Source organism: Elephantulus edwardii, unplaced genomic scaffold, assembly GCF_000299155.1.
Source record: "Elephantulus edwardii isolate Elephantulus edwardi_28Jun2011 unplaced genomic scaffold, EleEdw1.0 scaffold00024, whole genome shotgun sequence".
NCBI lineage: Eukaryota > Metazoa > Chordata > Mammalia > Macroscelidea > Macroscelididae > Elephantulus > Elephantulus edwardii.
Window position 1 is genome coordinate 6287367 of NW_006399774.1, and position 7344 is coordinate 6294710.

Here is a 7344-nt window from a genome sequence, read left to right on the forward strand (position 1 = left end):
CGCAGGAGGGGAAGACCCTCTATGAGGTGGATTGATTCAGTGACTGGGGTAATCGGGATGGGTGTGTCAGAGGCAATGTGATTGGCACAGGTTAGAGCAGGGTTTAGGGCTGTTGCACATAGGGTCACTATGAGTCGCAAACGACTCGAGGGCACATAACAACAACAACAACAACAGTTATCAAAGAGAGTGAAGTCAATACAACACAGTGGCATGGGGTTGGTAGTTGCTGTCAAGTTGATTCTAACTCTCTGTGACCCCATGGTGCAGAAGACAATTGGTCTGTAAGGTTCGCAAGGCTGTGCCTTCTTGCAGACAGATCACCAGACTTGTCTTCTGAGGCAAACGCATTTGGGTGGATTTGAACAGCCAACTTTCTATTCGTTGTTATTGTTAGGTGTCATTGAGTCAACTATAACTCACAGCAACCTTGTGAGGGACAGACCTGAACTCTGCTCTATCCTGTGTCATCCTCACCATCCCTGGGCCCATTGCTCCATCTCAGTCCATCTCATTAAGGGGCTTATCCTCCTTGGATGACCTATCTTTCCTCCCATGCTGTCCTCTTCCAAGGACTAGCTTCTCCTAACAACATGCCCAAAGTATGTGAGATAAAGTTTCATCATCTTTCTTTCGAGGAGCACTGTGGCTGCACCTTTTCTAAGAGTATTTTCACTTTTTCTTTGCAGGTACTCAGCACTCTTCTCCAGCACCCTAACTCAAAGGCATTGATTCTAGTTTAATCTTCATCAGTGTCTGCTTTCTGATGCTTAGGTAGCAGATGAAAAGACTAGGGATTGGATCAGGAACACCTTGGTCCTCAAACTGATGCTGTTGCTCTTCAACACCTTTGAGAGGTGCCTGACCACAGACTTAGCCAGTGCCATTCATTTTCTTTTTATTTTTATTTCTTAACTTTTGTTGCCAATAGTTGTTGTTGTTGTTATGTTACTAAGGAAATTGAGTGCATATCGCTTCACTCACTCAAGAGCTTTTATAGGTGGTATTAAGAGGGTCCAAGAGAAGCACACAGGAGAGGAACAGCATTCCATAAGCTGATAAAAATGAAATTAAGATATAAGGACATGAGTATCACATACTGTGACACAGGATGTAGCTGCACTACATACAGCAGAGTATTGGGGACAAGAGCTATTTTTCTTTCATGATTAGTTTCTAACAGGAAATAATGCCTAAACAAACAATAATTTGGAAATGTGAATGCTACAAGCTCATTAGATCATCTTCTGGTCTTTGATTTTTAGAGTGTCCTGGTGGGTCAGTTAAGTCTCATCATCGTACAGGACCTTGTGTGCTGTGCTTAAACACGTCAAGATGACCGTCAAGTTAACCAGAAGTCATCAAATGGACAAAAGCAGGGGAGCACAAAATCAAGTGTGCATTTAAGAGCATTCACTCTGACTGTGGGGCGATGAGCGGACAGCAGGGAGGGAGAGGCAGAGCAGAGAGAACAGTTAGCTGAAGGAATGGGCCAGCGTGCTGAGGTAATGGAGAAGCGTTCAGGAAGTGCCAGTCAGTTCCCACTTCCAGTGGCCCTGTGTGAGCCCAGCAGAACTGCACCCCATGGGGCTTGCGGCAACTGCTCTTTGACAGGTAGCTTGCGAGTCCTTTACTCCAAGACACCTTGACCCTCCCGAAGTCAGTCAACAGCTGAGATCACTAACCAGTCACAACATCCTGGGAATCCTACCTCACAGGTTAAAGCAGTGAAACTTGATGAGTCCAGAGTTTGGGTTCTGTGTGAAATGTTTACCTTAAAGATTCTGCTTCTCCTTAGGATGAGGGAGACACAGGAAAGGGCACACAATACGAGACTGATCAATTGTGATCAATTAATTACACTAGGAAATGGTAATTAATGTTATAAAACAAAATGTGTATGAATAAGGCAATGGAATTTTAAGTACAATATATTGTATGAAACAAAATGCACATGAATGGAAAAACCCACATGATCTGTAAAGACCAACTCAAAGACAGAACACATTTCATGAAAGAAATTAAGTGGATAAACAGAGCAAAGATATTCTACTTAGCCACTCAGTCTTTTTTTTTCTTTCTTTCTTTCTTTCTTTCTTTCTTTCTTTCTTTCTTTCTTTCTTTCTTTCTTTCTTTATTACTGTATTTATTTATGCACGTGACTAGCACAGTCCTTTCCTGTTTAGGCAAATTCTTCCTTACCTGACAGTATTTATTTCCCTCTCTTTTTCTTTTTCATGGGGGTGGGGAGTGGTTGGGGAGGATGTTGGCTTTAACAACAGAAAAAAAATTTATTTTACTAGAGTTTAGGATGAAGTTGTCATTCAGGCAACCAGCTCTAGGAGGAAGTCTTTCAGTCTTGGCTCTGGAAAAAGCTCAGAATAGACAAGAACCTTTTACCAGAGCCAAGATTTCATTTAAAAAAAAAGGAGAGAAAAATACTATCAAGCAAAAAAAAAAAAAAAAAATAAATTTTTGCCTAAATAAAAAAACCCACAATGCTATTCTTGTGCATACAAAGTAGAGTTTTAAGTGCTTAGAATCCAGTTCCTTGAGTAGTTTCAGGTGCACTGTTACCATACCAACCTCATTGGTAACTATCAGAGTAAGATTAACAAAGGCCATTTCCTCAGCCACCAGCTGAGACACTTCTCCTTTCTTTTCTGCTTTTCTCAGCCCCAACTCAGTGTCCTGCACTCACTGGGTAAGTGTTAGTTTAGTGGAAATGAAGTGTAAACCAGGATGTGATTAGGTTAAAGGTGTCAAATATGCTGAAATTGACCTATCACAGAAATCAGTCTCCTGTGCTACTTTGTATTTAGAGAACAAATAACTGTATAAAATGGAACTAATTGTCTGAAGGGAAAGATAAGGAGGAAGAACCACTGAAAAACAGCTGAAAGAAACCTCTGAGGTAGGTGAGCAGCTGAGCTCAGGAAGGAAGGCTATGAGATGGAAGGAACATGCAAATAAACATGTGAGGAGAGAAGCGGGGCTGATCAGCCAAAGGGCACAGAATTCCTGAAGTGAGCGAGCAAGAGGTGCAGAGCCAGCGTTCCCAGTGCTAAGAACAGAGTGCACTTGACCCCTGGCTGAACAAAGAACTGCAGTGAGTCTGGCTTGGGAGTTGTACAAACGGCATTTAAATTGTGTGATTATCTCTTCTGTATCATTTGTTCCAATACCCAAGAATTTTTGAGATGTGAAAATTCTAATTTGTCTAAAACAACAACTAAAGCACCAATTGCTGCCTCGTTTGATGCCTGGAGCAGGACAGGTCATCGGTGAAGAGTGAAGAGAGTGCTTGGACGAACGGGCTGGTTAAGTTAGAGTGCTTCTCATCGCTATTGAATACAAGGACTCACAGTTGACCTTCATTGAGTTCCGTAAATCACACAGGAGAAAATTGCTTGTCTTTCTCCTAAAAAGCTGCTGGGGGCTTCTGAGGAACTGAGAGGCACAGCTCCCAGTGCACAATATCATCAGAGCTCCCTTAAAAATGCTTACTAAATCCAACCACAAATGAATGGATTGAGAAATGATGGTGCATTCACACAATGGAATACTATGCAGCACGCAGGAGCAATGCCTTTGTAAATTATTACCTAACTTGGGAGGGACTGGAGAGCATTATGCTGACTTAACTAACTCAGTCCCATAAAGATAAATATTGTATAAAACCGTTACTGTAGAATGAGTATAAATATCCAGGAGGGGTGGGAGAGGCTAGAAGCAGAGGGATGTGGATGTGCAGGAGGAGGGGAGGATTAATCATTAGGTTGTACAATTTGTTGGGTGGGGGGATGAGGGAAATTTAAAGAATTTGATCATATTTGTATTAGAATTTTATAGATAAACTAGTAAAAAAGTGCTTACTTACGTACTCTCTGATTTCTATTTTCATTTCTTCTTGAATCTTCTAATTGGAGGATTACATTAATACAAGAAATGAACACTGCATTGCCTTTCCTAATGATGCAACAAATTCAGTTTTTCCTTTCCATTTCTCCTTATTCCATTCACCTCCACACACACACAAACACACATACACTCACACACACTAACTCACAAACACACACACACATACACACGTACTCTTATCATCATGTGCTTTGTGCTTCGGTTCTTTTTAAAATTTTTCATAAACGTAGCATCACTGTGAACTTTCATCTCCCTGACTATTTTCACCGATCTGTGATACTCATTTTATTCTACCTTTGATCATGACACCCCTTTTTAAACGTCCTCTCTCAAAATCAGACAAGATCCAGTTTTCTTGAGTCAATTCTAACTCATAATGACTGGCGAAGTGTTTCCAATTCTGTAAATCCTAACAGGGACAGACTGCCACGCCTTCCTCCCAGGAAGGGGCTGGTGATGTGAACCTTGTGGTTAGCCCCCCAACACATGACCCACCATGCCACCCGAGGTGCCCCTTTCATCCACTTGTGTAGCTATCTGATCCTGGTAAGAGTTCCTCCATGCAGCCATATGGAGTCTCTTAGCATTTCCCCTTCCTGATCTTTCTTGTGATCATGTTCATTTCTATTTTCAAATCATCCATCCATACATGTCCAAAGGATAACACCTAAAATTTCCCACTTTTTCCAGCAAATTTCTACTTGAGTACAACTTGCTTTAATTTGTATTTTCTTCTTTCGTGTTATGCAATCGTGTTTGCCAAAGTTTGTACCATTTCCTCATTACTAACAAATCTTCCTTCCCTATTTAGAAGGAGAAGGTTCGCACTGCAATCTCTATTTCTGGAATAAGAAATTGTTAAGAAGGCAGAGAATTTAGCAGCTGCTCCCTCTTTCCCCCCCATTAAGTGTCCTTTCCAGGAGCTGTCTACCTAACTCCATTTCTCCACTGCTACCAGTACCACCTGCTTTGCAGTCTGCATCAGGAAAGTTCTGTCCACATCCCTGTTTGACTAGGAAGGCTGTAACATATGCTGCAGACACTCCACTACTGCTTCTGCTTCTAGCTGTGCTTCAAAATCTTCCCCCTAAGTTCCATTCACAAAGAGGCACCCCACACAGTTCCACACTCTCCTGGGTGCCCCTCTATTAAAAGTGCCATGCTTCCAGGGTCTTAAATTCTCCCTGCTAAGTTGTTTTTTTGTCTTTTTTTTCCTATTTAATAAGGTTAATGTACTTGCTCAAGTTACTTACCTATTTTAGACAAAGTAATGACCATCAAATAGTTTTTAAAAATTGGCAAGATCATCATAATAAGTAGCAGAATCTCTGCCACAGAGGTTATCTTAAAGCACAGAGACAGTGTATGTCCACACATTAAGCCAGGATTATGTTTCTTTCTCTTCAAAAGTAAACAGCCAAGAGTCTTAAAGAAATACTTGCTGATCATAAATACCCTGAAACCCAAGAGAAGGGCCCTTCCATTTCATTAAGGCTAATTAAATGGAGGATACTAAATAGCTGATCCAACTTGAAATTAATTGGCTTATTATTTTATTTATCCATCAAAGCAGCAGTTAATTTCGAAGCCTGGGATACTTACCAGAGTATTGCCATCTGTAGCCATGTGTAATGTCGACTTGTTAGGGAAAAAAGCTGGAAGAGAAAAAAGATATTTCAGTTAAATGTGTGATTGAAGTGTTCATTATGTCCCCTTAAGAAGGGAATAAAGGCATTTCTATTTTGATAGAAGAATTTCACAATAAGAGCAATCCATACTTAATAAACCAACTGTTAAAGCTGAATTAATAAAAAATAAATCCAGAATTTCAAGTGTACATTTGTCAGTTGGGTATGATTGCTTTTAAATTATTTGTAAAGAAGTGTGTGTGTATGTGTGTACATGGGAACTCTGGTGGCCTTGTGGATAAGGAGTGGCACTGCCAAACCAAAGGCAGGTAGTTCAGACCTACCAGCTGCTCTATGGGAGAACGATGGGTCACAATTTGTGCAATTTACAACTGCTAAAAACCTGCGGCACAAGTACAAATAGAAGCTGAAGAAAATGAAAACAAGTCCACGAAAACCAAAACATGACCTGAGTCTATCCCACCTGAATTTAAAAATCATCTCAACAAAGTGTTTGAGGTGCTAAACTAATGATTGAAAGCCGGATTAGTTGTGAAATGGCATCACAGATATCATCCATGCAGAGAGCAAAAGGTTATTACAAACACCTAGGGAAAAGAAAAGACCAAAATACATATCAGAGGATACTCGGAAAAATGACATTGGAGCATCAAGAAGCCAAAACAACAAAAAAAGAATTGCAGAAGTAAAAGAGATGACAAGAAGATTTCAAAGGGCAGGTTGAATAGAATATGGAAATTATCAAACAATATCATTAGTATGACGTGCAAGTAAAATATTGCCAAAGGTCATCCAAAGACGGCTAGAATGGTACATTGACAGAGAACTGCCAGAAGTTCTAGCTGGGTTTAGAAGAGGCTGCTGTACCAGCAATACTATTGTTGATGTCAGATGAATCCTGGAAGAAAGCAGAGAAAACCAGAAGATTATATTTTTGTGTTTCATTTACTATATAGAGACACTTGACTATGTAGATCATAACAAACTAGGACTAACAGTAAAAAGAACAGGAACCCCAGAACAATTAATCATGCTCATATAAAGCCTATACCTAAACAAAGAAGCTAGTGTCTGAATGGAGCAAGAGAACACTGCATGGTTTAAAATCAAGAAAGGAGTGTGTCAGGGCTGTATCTTTTTTCCATATATTTTCTATCTGTATGCTGAGCAAATCATTGAAGAAGTTGGACTCTAAAGAAGAATCATCAGCAATCTGCATGATGTAGAAGACACAATCTTGCTTACAGAAAGAGACGAGAACTTGAAACATTTGCTGAAGAAAATCAAAACCTTCAATCTGGATTATGTCTCAAAAGCAAGAAGACAAAAACACTTAACACTGGGCCAGTAGGCAGCATCATGATGGATGGAGAAAAGATTGTACCAGTAGTCAGCAAATCAGGAGACATATTGCAATGGGAAAGTCTGCAGTTAGGGACCTCTACAAATTATTGAGGAGCAATGATGTCATTTGGAGGACAAAGATGTAAATGATTAAGGCCATGAACTTTTTTAAATCCCTTGCCATGCATCTGAGAGCTGGACAATGAATAAGGATGACAGAAGAAGAATTGATGCCTTTGAAATTGGATGTTGGGAAAAAGTACTGAAGATCCTATGGACGGCCAAAAACAAATGGATATGCCTTGGAGAAGGTGCACCCAGAAAGCTCCTTGGAGGTAAATATGATAATGCTTCAACTCAAATCCTTCAGGCATGTTGCTAGGAGAGGCTGGTTATTCCTTGGAGAAGACATCATGCTTGGAAAGGTGAA